We start from the raw sequence: 13,304 nt of genomic DNA, 5'->3' as shown, positions 1-13,304 counted from the left end.
AAACCTTTGTCAAAATGCCTTTACTTCTGTTCTTGGATTCATTGCATTGTTTTAACATTCAATACATGCTTATGATTGGCACTAGAACCTTTGTAATAAAAAGCACAACCAAACCGTCTTTTCTAATTCACATCAGGATCTGAAATTGTTTCTCAACATAATACAATATTTGCTTTCCTTGCCTTTATCTGCTAATCTGTCGCTAAATGGCATTAAGATGATGACTCATTGCATCAGTCTCTGATAGGACAAAATGAACCAAGGTCGGACTTTGTGTGCACAAGGTGTTGATCCTACATGGCTGTTTATATGACTGCACAGGAACAAATAGACAATTCTCCATTGTGTAACAAAGTTCAAAATGGCCGTTCTTGGTCAAGGCTGTACTCATTTTTTGCTAACAGAAAAACCATGAGAAAACAGCAACAATCAGACAAATATTTTGATGTAACAGATAACTTTTATGACCTTCACAACCTCAGGACTGGGTTTATCCAGCTATATAAAACACATCCTTTCATTGGTTCACACACCGTTTACAGTAGCAGTTCTCAAAAGATGCCTCCATCTGTCTTTATTTTATACTCCTGTGTCTTCAAAGACTCTCCTGAAGAGGTCGCTGCAGCTGCTGTGCACTTGGGAAGTCTCCACTGGAATACCTGCAACAAAGGTGCGAAGGCCTAGACACCAGTCTGAGAGGAAAATATATGGGATTACATAGTAACAGTCTCTTAGGGAGATCTGTCTGACACTGCTGTGTACTGAAAGTCATGCTGTATTCCTTCAAACGTATGCAAGAGTGATCAAGGAGGAAAGAAACAGTCTAAGAAAAAGAAAGAAACACTGACTCTCAAGTCAATGCCTTAAGAATTGTCATGTGTGTATGTGTGTATGTGTGTGGGTGTGTGTGTGTGTGTGTGTGTGTGTGTGTGTGTGGGGGGGGGGGTTATTGTTAGGCATACAGTTGTCACATGTATGGCATTGATCTATCTGAGGCAACCCTATTCTTCAGTGATGAAGCAAGTATCGAGCCTTGGTGAGGTTTTCCTCTTTTTTGCTGGATTCATCTCAAAAGACTGAATAATAATAGGGAAAACTGTTCTAATTATATGGAAGCATGGCTTATTTAGGTGATGAAAAGGAACTTGTAGTGTCATAGCAGCCCCTTAAATTTGCCAAATAAGGAGCGGCAATGATGAGGTGAGAAGCAGTGAATGCCTAAAACAAACTGTAGAGGGGCTCCACCAAAACAGCCAGGGGCTTAAGATATATTAAATTACCATGATTGGGACTTAGGGCATGGTTAAAGCCTGTTTGAGAGGCTGAGGAGCCTCAAAGTAGTGCTATTCATGTCTGGGGAGCTGGGTCAATAGGTTGGGGAAGTTCACAGGACCTGAATCTATTCTTATGCTAACACAGAATACAGGCCCAAAAGCTCACTGGCTTGGAAGATATAAATGACTGGACAATAATCTGCAGCCCTCCACAGCCACAAATCTGGTCTATGGCTAATTGCACTGTGCCTTCTATCCATTCATGAGACGGAGACATAGTGATGCCTGAGAAAAACTAGGTGTTTTCTCTGGTCTCAGCTCCTATACCTGCAGACTGAAACTCACTGTACATGACTGTGTTTTGATATCACTGCTCTTGGTTCTCTGCAATGTTACTGAATGCCGCTCCTTTACATGATGGTTTCTGAATGCGACTGCTTCATGTGTTTAATATGCTGCTGCATAAGGTGCTGGACTCTGTTTACAGCTGGCTGCAGCAATTTTACCTTATAAATACATAAAACCTTGAATCCCCCCCAGAGGAGGTGAAACATCATAAACAATATACTGTGTGATGACAGCTCTGATAATTAAATAAGTATCATATTCACTCACTTCCCATGGAAAATTTTATTGTTGCTCTAAATAACGGGGTTTGGAGTGCAGCAATGTAAAATGACTAGGGTGTCATGACAAGTATTTAATTTAATGGCACACATAAAATCTTGCTTTGTTCACTTGCAGCGAGCCTGAAGATTAATTTCTCAGCAGCGGTAAGTATGAGGACCCTCAATGACTCGCACTACAATACAGCACATCTATCTCCTATTGACAAGCAGAAAATCTGAGCAGAATAAATGAATGAATACAAATGATCATCGAGTGGCATGTGAGAGAACACCTGCAGCCTCAGGAGCTCCTGTGGTCCAGTGTCTGGCCTGCAGAGTCTGACTAAGTTTCACATGTATGTATCCTTCACACATACATGGGAATGGCTCATTTTTGCCCAGAAATGTGTTTAAAAACTATTTAGACTATTAACATGATTCAAAACTCACAAATATGAAGTGTGGAGGAATGTTTGAATAACTGTCTTCGAAATGAAAGGTTAAAGGATAACAGCAGTAAAAGATATAGTCATACAGGAAAACATGCATTTATTAAAAAAAAAAAACTCACCAGGCTATTTTCATGCTCACATGCAACATAAAGTAATGAAAAAATAGCACAAAAATTGTTTTCATGGGTCAAAACATTAACACCTTTATAACACAGTATAGTTTTTCACAATATAGGATTTGTTAAAATGTCAGAATGTTACACTGAATTGAAAAATGTTTCTGATGTTATTTGTTTGGGCAAAAAATATATTGTAGCATTCTGTAGACAGATGCCACCAATTTTAGGCCCATGACCAAAATTTAATTGTAAATTGTCAATGTGTCTCTGCACTAATTTCACCAAGAAAAAAACATCCCTTTAATCGCCAAATACTATTTGGCGATTAAAGGGATTCTGATTGATTTCTTGCTTGCATTTTATCTACATTCTAGTTTGCAGTACAACATTATCATGGTGAAATTAACCAGAATGACCTCACTGAACCAAACTGATAATGAGGTCTGACTGAGATTACATATGTAGTATTCATTGTAACGCTCATCTGTTATTGATGGATTCTTCCTGTTGGCCGTTTGGGAGCAGACAGACAAACCACTTAAACCTCGGTCCTGACCTCGACCTCCGCCTGCTCTAAAAGGCCCTGGGGACACACTAAATATTACATCAAGAGGAACCAGGACTTGACCCTGGCTGTTGGATAGTCTCACATCACACTGAAAGGTTGTGCAGGAATTTTGTCTTTTCTTTCTTTCTTTCTTTCTTTCTTTCTTTCTTTCTTTCTTTCTTTAGGCTATTTCTTCTTTGCCATACATTAAGATGACTTAATGACATGAATGGTATTGTCTTTATTTGGAATAGCCTAATGGAATCTATAAAAAAAAAAAATGAAATCAGGATTTTATTTAAAAGCAAGTGTTCGCATCTAAGCGCGTGTCTGTTTATTTCCTCGACCCCGACCCTCTGAACTGAAAGGTCATGACTTTCTCTGTCCAGACTGAGACTCTTTGGACGTTTGGCGACTCAGCTCAACTCACTGCCGAACTCTTTCCATTTTCGAGGCAGTTTACTGAATCTGCCACCAAGCAAAAGGCACAGGGCTAACTGAAATTCACCTAACACCACAGATGAAGAGATTCCGCAACATGCACATAATGCTGCAGGTCTGAGATGTGTTTTTGTTATTAGTCAGGTTTACTGGGTAACAGTAGGTTAATAATACCGTAATTACAGATTGTATTTCATTGCATCTAGGTGAGAATAGCTGGCTAGTTTGTTCCTCAAGTTATAGACAGACAACTCCAGTAGACTAGCCTATATAATGATGTGCCATCGTGAGACAGATGGAGAAACTTTTATAGCAGTAAAGTAGATATTGTAGGCCACTTAGGTAAAGGTTAATATTATTATTTCTTTATTTTCTTTTCTTTTTTTTTTCTTTTTTTTTTTTTTTTTTACTAAAAATGATTACTAAGTCTAACTAATCGAAAAAAGAAGTGCCTACTTTTTTTTGTAATCAATGAAATCTGAACATGAACACGGCTACTTCGAAAGACGGAAAGAAAGAAGCAAACAAACAAAAACAGAAAGAAAGAAAATGGCATTGAGCTCAAAATAGCAGTTAAAAGTCAACAATTTCAGGACTGACTTTGAAAGCTAAAACATTCCCTTAAATTGTCAGAGGATTTGTCAGGTCAATGTGGAACTAAATCTCACCTAAACCAATGTATGGCTGTCCGACATAACGAAACTATACGAAACTATAAATACTATCCTATTTGTTTACAAGCAAGCTAAAAATGACTGCATCGACCAAAAGCCATTAAGTCTGCCTCATGTTATGCTATGGAGGGATGCAGCTTTTGTCCAGATTTCTGTCCAGTCGTTCATATCTAGACTACAGATCATCATTTTCGTCTGTTTGGCTCACACAATTCAGTCCGGTGTGGCCAGCCAGGTGTAACCCAATACACCGTGTACTGGAGGAGTTTACAGTCGTGATCTTATTGTTTTAGGTTGCTTTGGCATTTAAACCGAGGCTTTTTTCTTTTTCTCCTATTTTCTTTGCACCGACTACCGGTTTGTCGTTTGTTGTCCAGCCTACTGAATGGAGAAAGAAATAAATAAAAGAATATCCAGAAAAAAGTTTAACCTCAGTCCTTCTTAGTTGTTCCGACATTTCCCTCTCAAGGCTGACATTACATTAGGTGGCAGTTTGTTAAAGTATACGTTTAGGAAGACTGAACTCGTCTAAATTAAAATCAAATAGCTCACGCCGTGGCGATTTAAACACAATGAAACGAACAGGCTACTAAATTAATCACCACACAATGGCTCCAAATGACTCATAGAAAAACATCAAGGCGCGTGTCCTGCCGGCTGTCTGAGCTCTCAGTGCGCTGTCCGTGGTCCTGACGGAGACTGGAACTGTTTTAATAATAACCTACAAAACCATCAACATTTCTTGAAAAAATATTTTATTGAGTAAATCACAAAACATTTTGCTCAATTCCCTTTGATAATCTCACATTCCATTTGAATAAAATCAATAAAAAAGTGGGTGGATATTTTGATGGATTAATATTTGGCTACCTTCAACATTTTATTCTCTGCATATTTAAAAACATTTTTAAAAGTGTTTGTTATTATTACTAGTTTACTGGAGTCTTTCAAAGACTAGCAACATTACACATGATCACATGGTACAAGGACAGGAATTTCTGTACATGTATACTGATTTTAACAAAGGTGAGAACATCTGAAAAAAACCCATTTGTTTTAAATCACATTTTTGTCGAAATCTCTCTTTGCTTAATTTTTACAAATAGTTGTCAAAAAGTACATTTCTCTTTGTAAAATGAATAATTTACAAATAATAGCAAATCAGAAGAATATACTTTCAATATCAAACATTAATACATTCAGAATATATTTGTTCTCTGCATACAATGTATGTATAACTTTGAAAGACTATTTTTAATACTCTGATGAAGTGGCCAAAACTACATTAAGGCCTGCTGGAAATCCATGCAATTAACTCCAAATGCGGTGGTGATAGTGACAATTTTCAAATAAGATATCAGTGTCATCATAACTGCAACCTGTATCCCACATATTGAGACAAAACCCCCAGCATTAGTTTGGGAATCCATGTGACGCGCTCTGATCCTGCAATGAGCGCTGACCTTCATCCACAGTATGGTGGCATCAGCAGCATCAGCATCACCATGGGCCTTTTGCTAGAAAAAGACAAAAACAATACAAAACAGATGTAATTCAACATATGTAAATACCATTCTTCGGCTGTAGGCGTCAGTCCTATCTGTCACCGTCTTAAAACTGTGGCCTCATCAGCTTCAGTATGTATTGCTGCCATGCAACTACCAATTTCACCAAATTATATATAAAGAGGTTTCTGGACAATTTAATCCCACTGGGAGACATGGTAAGACCCTTTCTCTGCCAATTTTCACCCTCTCTCTCATTCAAACCTCTTCTTTCTTTCTGCGCCTCCACAATGCAGGATCTTGCTTTCTTTTTTATGTTCTCTCATATCTTTTTTCAATGTGGCAGCCACCCCCAAGCCCCTCAGACAGCATGCAGCTTATGCAAATTGTCAGCCTTTTATGCTCAGTACTCGTCCTCAAACTTGAATGAGACCTCAACAGAATCTCTGTCTGTCTCTCTGTCTCACACACGCACACAGAGTGACTCATTACGATTAAAAAACATACTCCCAGTGTTTTAAGGCATCATCTTTCGCATCATTCCTTTCATTTCATTGCTTTTTTAAAGCCTCAACCTGACTAAGCGAGCCACAGGTTGGCATGATGAACTGTCCTGAACAGGAAGAGATGCAGCAGCTCGGCCTGGGAGGAGAGAGAGAGACAGAGGGGGCAAGAGTGATGAAAGAGGAGGATAGATAGATGCAAGGGGTGGACACACAAGTTAGGAGTTGGATGGGGAGGAAGAGAGGGAGGGAGGGAGTGTGTGTGTGTGTGAGGTGGGGAGGGGAGGGGGTGATGATGAATGTGAAATAGTTGGTGTTCCCAGGGTCTGGGCGGTGTGTGAAGGGCCTGAGGGGCGACTGCTGGGGGGGTGGGTGGGGTGTAGGGTGCCTGTGCCCAGCTGTAGGAGGGGTGTGTGTGTGTGTGTGTGTGTGTGTGTGTGTGTGTGTTGGGGGGTGGGGTGGGGGTGAGACTCCACTCACTCTCTCTGACAGGCTGTCCTTTTCACCAGCGCATAACTGGGCCCTCGAGCCTGCTGCCATAACAACACCACAGCCCCTCTGTCATAGTAACGCCATGCAGTCACCGCAGAGCGCAGGGAGGAAGGGGTGGGGTGGGGGGTGGGGTCGAGTCGAGGGGTGCAGGGTGGCGGGTGGGGGGTGGGAGTTAGGAGCGACAGGAGTGAATGAAGAAGTTAGGAATCTCAATTGGGAGAGTCTAGACATTCCTGCCACTGTGAACTTGAACTTGACTGGCAGCCTGAGTCTTTGTGTGTGAATGGCGGGTCGAAGGGACGAGCAACAATGAGAATCCATTCTGACAGATTCACTCTGTGCTTTAGGTCCCAAAAAACACATGACTTAATGCTGCAAATGTTAGAATCGTGAATGAATGATTATTTTATCATTATTGTATTTTGATTAGCAGCTTGTCTAGGAAAATGGTTTACAAATAAGTATAATAATGATTATTACATACAATGATATTATACATATAGAATTAAAATGTTATTAAAAATAAGATGAGTTAAGTAAACTATTGTTATTATTATTATTGTTGTTATATTGATAGACTATTATATAACATATATCTAGTCGTATACTCGTTTATATATACATATACTGAAAGTACAAAATAGGATGAGGGAGCGACACTAAAAGTCAATCAATCCCTTATTGATTTCCGTTATTAAATCTATGCCAATTACAAAGGGGGAGATGTAGATAAAGAACAGTAGACGAGTTAGAGGAGGATTTTTAAGCTTTGAGACAGCTGAAATGTGGATTGTGCAAAAGGGGCTGCAGCTCAATATCAGTAAGATGTCCCTGATGTTTTGTATGTTCAGTGTATATAACCGTCTATCTGTGGTACGCTGCTTTCCCCGGAGCTGGGGCTGACATGGTTGTTTGCTGCAGCCTAAAACCTGTGAATGGTGACTGGCCCATGTCAGGGGTCTTAGCCGCTCAGACCCATTCAACCATGGGAAAAAGGGAGCTGTGAAAGGTCCCCTGTCGCTGTTACAAAGCCGAGAACAAGCCATAGCAGGATAATCGCATTTATCCCCAGATTAAGACAGGATCGCAGCTGCGGTATCCTTGTGGGGGGAGAGCGGGGTGGGGAACGTAAAACATACAACATCCTCCCTTCAAGAAAACTCAAAGTGATCCTCCTTACAGACAGGTTCTGGACAGAGGAACAACCCAGAGCTCCCGAATGTTGCGTCTGAACCCACTTAGAGTTTGTTCTGTCTGGACCATGGGAAGTCATGCCTGGATCAGGCCTATTGTATTTTGAAATCTCGGCTTGGTTCGCCTTTTGGAGCTGAAATTTAACAGCATTAAGAAAGGCCTCAAAATAGTTAAAGAAGCAGTAACAAAGGATGAAAGCTGGCAATGAAAGCATTACTCCCACAGCTATCTATCACTGCTCCTCTCGTACCAACCAGCACACTTGACACTTTAAAAAGACAGAGCTAATTCTATAGTCATAACCTAAGTCTGATCTGTATCTTGTTCTGTATTTGAATAAAGCTCCCAGACTCCCTCTCTATTAACATGCCAGTTGCTGCTCCTGACACTTGGCATCACACACAGATAGTACAGTCCAACCCCATAATGCACGCATTGTGCCAAGTCTCTCTCTCTCTCTCTCTCTCTCTATCACACTCACACACACACACACACACACACACACACACACACACACACACACACACACACACACACATACACACAAACAATCTGCCTACATTCTCACAATGATGCTGATGCTGCCTGTTTTCTCGCTCATATTCACCCTCTGTTTCTCTCCTCCCATGTCGCCTTTTTACTTGATTCTTGCACACTTCATTTGCAATGCTACCTACACCTAATTAATTTTAGGACTTCTTTTTCCTCTTCCTTTTACTTATTTCACATGATGTTTTTTTTTTTCAAGTGTGATATATTGGCAATTTCACTTCATTCATAGCTTCCCTGGTTTTGACAGAAGGGACATCTGTAACACATCTGTCACCCAGGAAAAATGTGAGGTTCCATTTTGCCAGATAATAAAATGCTTTGATAGGATATACTGTAGGTATACATTACTTTGATAGGATGTACATATATTAGGATATACACTGAATGTACAAAGTATTAGGTACATCTTCCTGATATTTAGTTGGAGACTTCCTTTTTGAAATCCCTCTCTAACTCTGCTTCTATTTATCTACATCTCCTCCTTTGTGATTGGTATAGACTTCATGAAAAGAATAATTGGTCCAAATATTTTGTACATTCAGTGTATATTTACCCCTGTCTGTCTGTTTGTTTGTTTGTTAGCAAGATATTTTTAAAAGTTATGAATGTATTCGGTGGACAGATGGCCCTTGGCCCAAGGATCACTTGATTAGATTTTGGTGATGATTCAGATCTGTAATTTCTGCCAACAGATGATTTTTGCTTTTTAGCCATAGCTATTATGCTGCGTTCATGTGCTGGTGGGAAAGTCCGACATCCGGGAAAGTCGGCTGCTAAACAGCTTTGCATTCATGTGCTATTTTGTCAGTAAATCAAATCCGGAAGACAAATCATAAACAAACATAAACAATTACAGAGGCTGCAGCTTTGCAAGCTGCAGAATTGTTCAGCGTTGGTGGAGGTTTGTGCTCTACCAAGTTCCTTCTAGTAATATATATTAGTTTATTAGCATATACATTTGATATGATGCACATGCACATTCTTTTTATCAACATAATGAGTATAGGCGCACACACACACACACACACACCCTCAGACACCCTCACACACCCTCACACACACGCACCTCACAGTGAGACATGCAGTCACTCACAGACATAAAGAGGCAGAAAGACAAAGGGCCAACTTTTCCAGGAGACACTCTCATGGCTGCGGTGCTAATGCAGGCATCTGCCACTGTCTGGTCTGGAGCGTCTTTCCCACCTCATTACCCAGGGTTTACTGCAGCACCCACTCACATATACAATGTTGGGAAAAAGGGGTGGTAGACCTCTGTCAAGTGCTCCTTTCACAAAGCAGCCATTGTGGAGTGAAGGCAGGATCAGAATGATAATGTGGACTGTGGCTACTGTTTACCAACAGGTCTCCTGCAGCTGCAGTGCACAGCAGCGACCTGCAGCCTCTGTGTCGGCTCTGATATGTTTGTGTAGCAGAGCCGGAAAACGGCATTTTGTTAATTTCTCCTGAGTCTCCTGTAATATGTGTGCAGGTGCATGTCCGTGAATTACGTGTAGCTCACTTTGTGTTTGCCCTTTAGTCTAAAATGCCACCTCCCCAACACTTACTAGCTAAATATGATTAAAATCAAATGCTGGTTGTCCTCAAAAATAATTTCCTTGCATTTCCTCAATTATGTATCCTTAGACATAATTGTCAGCAATCACATCCCAGTCATCAGCTAACGTGTGGCGCTCCTCTCCCCAGCAGCAAGCCCCTGTTGTCAATTGGCAGCCCTATATTTGCATGCTCATTCCCCATAAAGGCTGAGTAGCTAACAATGAAGGCCATGGAGAAAAGAGAGGTATTGCTCTTGAACATCTATAGGAAAATAACCATTTTAACTATGAAACTTCTGGTCAGTTTGTCACATAATTCTCTGCCTTCCTGATTTTTGTTGCTGACATTATAGCATCAGAACAAATTGTCTCCACAGGAACAGACTGTTCTTCAGGGACAAAAATGAAAATGTGGCAGAAAAAAATGTCTGACTCTGGGTTTAAAATGTATGCTGATAATTGTTAATTACACATGGATAATATGATTACAGAATTACAAATCAAGCTAAGGCATCTACACAGCTATGTCAAAACACACACACACACACACACACACAAATCTAAAAATACAACATATATTTTTAAGTGATGATGACGGTTATTTACACATGTTCTGTGTGGTAGCAACACTATAATATTTTGCTTCAGTCATTAAGCTCCTATCATGAACGCCTGCAGCCTCCCTCTGCTTCACACGGGCCTTAACATGCAGATGAGGCCCCTCCCCCAACGGAGAGGCTGCTGTCTAATTACAGCATGGTTTCTATTAAAGGCACAGTTATCCTTTAATGTATTAAGCCATGGCGGCTGGCTCTTACAAGCGACACTTCTCTTTGTTATGGTAAGGAAACAGTAAGGTTTCATTATGTTGAAGACAGATACTGATTATTATATATAATGCAGGGGGCACGTGGAAGAAGGTAGTATACCTTTTCATTTAATAAGCAAGTAAAACATGACGAAGGTGACTAAGAGAACTGGGACATCCTTTGTCAGAGTTTAATTCAGTAACCTACATGCCTATCAATAATTGCACCGTAAAAATATTGTGCTGAGATTTTCATCATTTTAAGATATGAGGGGTCAATTATTAATAAAGGGCATGTCCTAAAAAAATGAATTTCATGGGCAAATATTGTTTTGTCGTTTTTTGCCTATAGGCTTCTTCTTTCTCACTAGCTTCTGCTTTTAATGTAGCCACTACATTTTTAGGATAATAATAAGTTCAGCATGCTTTGATTTAACGATGAACAGCTCAGGTATTAAATATCAACATCTAATATGAACGTCTGAACGCATCAGCCAAATCAACCAGAATCTTAAAATGTGTATCGTCAGTGTTAACCAGTGGACAGGTGAGCCGTGCATTCATTTTGTAGGGGGATAAAATCGCCGATGTTCCTTCAAGTCTTGTTCTCCAGTGAAGAGGCTGTGTGCTGCTGCGCCTTTAAATAGCGCTCTGCTCCCCTCGTTTCTATGCAATTATGTTAATATGCAGAGCTTGTCTGGGTCCTATTCATTAACGACTGGAGTTGCATTATTGTTTCCTTTATTTGTCATCTTTGTAAAGCCACTCATTTTGAATTTTTTGCAGGCCTGCTTTCTCTCACAGCAATGGTGTTTGGCAGAGAAACCTGCAGAAAGCGCTGATGAAGGATAAAGACTTTCTGTAATTGGCTAAGAGCTTTATGTTTGCAGCAAACTGTCCTGTTTGAAGGTCATGCTTCAGGTTCTTATAGCGGACATCGGCTGCTAAAACAGACCTGCCTGTAAGTAAGTATGTGACAATTTTCTCATATAGGCTATAATATTTTCGATGTCAAACAGTTTGTTTTCTAATTTTGATTATATAATATATTGAATTGTATTGATCTACCTGACACCATTTGATTTACATTAAAAACAGTCTGATGGGCTTGTCCAGCCAATCAATATGCCTTTCATTCATGCATCTTTGTTGACAACAACAGATTTTTTTTTCTTTACCAGAAAATGTCTTGAACAACTTATAATGCTAGGGCCATGCAAGGCCATTACATAAAAGGATAATATATATATATATGTGTGTGTATTTTTTTTTTTTTTTTTTTTTTTTACCATGAACGGGCCACACAGTAGGATGTCTTTGTAAAGAAGGGGGCGGCCAGCGTGATAAAGAACTGAGGAGAACAGCAAAATCGACAAACAGGTGTGTGGGAGATCATGGATGTAGTGGAGGGTAAACCCACCTAAATTCAGTTAATCCACCTTTTTATTTGCGGAATAGTTTATAGACCTTCTTAAGTTGACACATATTTTTATGAAATTAAGGCTATAGGTTACATCATAGTAACTAAGCGGATGTATTATAAATTACATATAGGTACTGTATATCGTATATATCTTTATGATTTTTCTGAACATCTAACTGATTTTTGTTTATACCGGTGTTTGTTTTCCTTATTAAGATCACTAACTGGAGGTCACAGCTCACCCGCGTTTTATTAGGTGATTAGGTGGTGAGAGCGTTTCACACGGCAAGGGAATGAGACATTTTATTGACAAACACTGCATTTAAACTGACTGGATCTAGTTGAAAGCAGTAAGTAGCCTATTGCTCCTGGAGCCAAGTTTGAGCAGACAATCTTACAGAGAGGTTGAACGGGATATAGGCCTACAAATATCGCAGCAATAACATAATTTCTTAAATCAATATTATAGGCTATTGATATCATAAGAGGTGAAACATACCATAAGGTCACTATAATTGTCATATTGAGTACCACAGACTCACTGTAAGTCCCTACAGGAACATTATAGTAGCCTAATTTTTCGTTAGGGCCTCTGTTGGAGCCAGGCCGCTAAAAGCTTAAATCCCGTGAATCCTGACAATTAGGCAAAAGGAAAATTAGAAGTCGTTGAATGGGAAGTTGTCTTCATATTGATGAAATTATCCGGGCGAGCCTCATCAATCAGAAAGTGTGATGATGCCCCAAATCTTTTCAACTCGCATCGCTTTGTCTCAGCTCTTCTCCTTTCTTCTCGCATCCTAAACTGCTTCATTTGAATGAATGGCCTACCTATTTGGTTTAACGAAAGTGTTTCATGATGCCACCTTATGTCCATCATTCTGTAAATCATAGGCCAACCATCGGTGTTATACCATCCATTTATATTGGGATTTTATTGAAAAATAAATCCACAATCCTGCATCTTGGCGTTAAGGCCTAAGGGACATCAGTAATTAATCCATTACCGTGGGCCAGTGTTAATCAAGACAATGTAGGCCTATCAAAATTTAAATTCCTATTAGACAAGCAATAGCCTATAGTCTGCAGTGAATGATCAGCCTTGACTCAGAGGGCCAGCAGCCTATAGACCAAAGGCCTGGTTTTGTGGCCTAGCCAC

This window comes from Centroberyx affinis, unplaced genomic scaffold (genome assembly GCF_046629955.1).
Source record: "Centroberyx affinis isolate AG114_WGS23_722 - 3 ecotype Tasmania unplaced genomic scaffold, CSIRO-AGI_Caff_v1 ptg001273l_1, whole genome shotgun sequence".
NCBI classification, from domain to species: domain Eukaryota; kingdom Metazoa; phylum Chordata; class Actinopteri; order Beryciformes; family Berycidae; genus Centroberyx; species Centroberyx affinis.
This window is presented reverse-complemented; position numbering follows the sequence as displayed.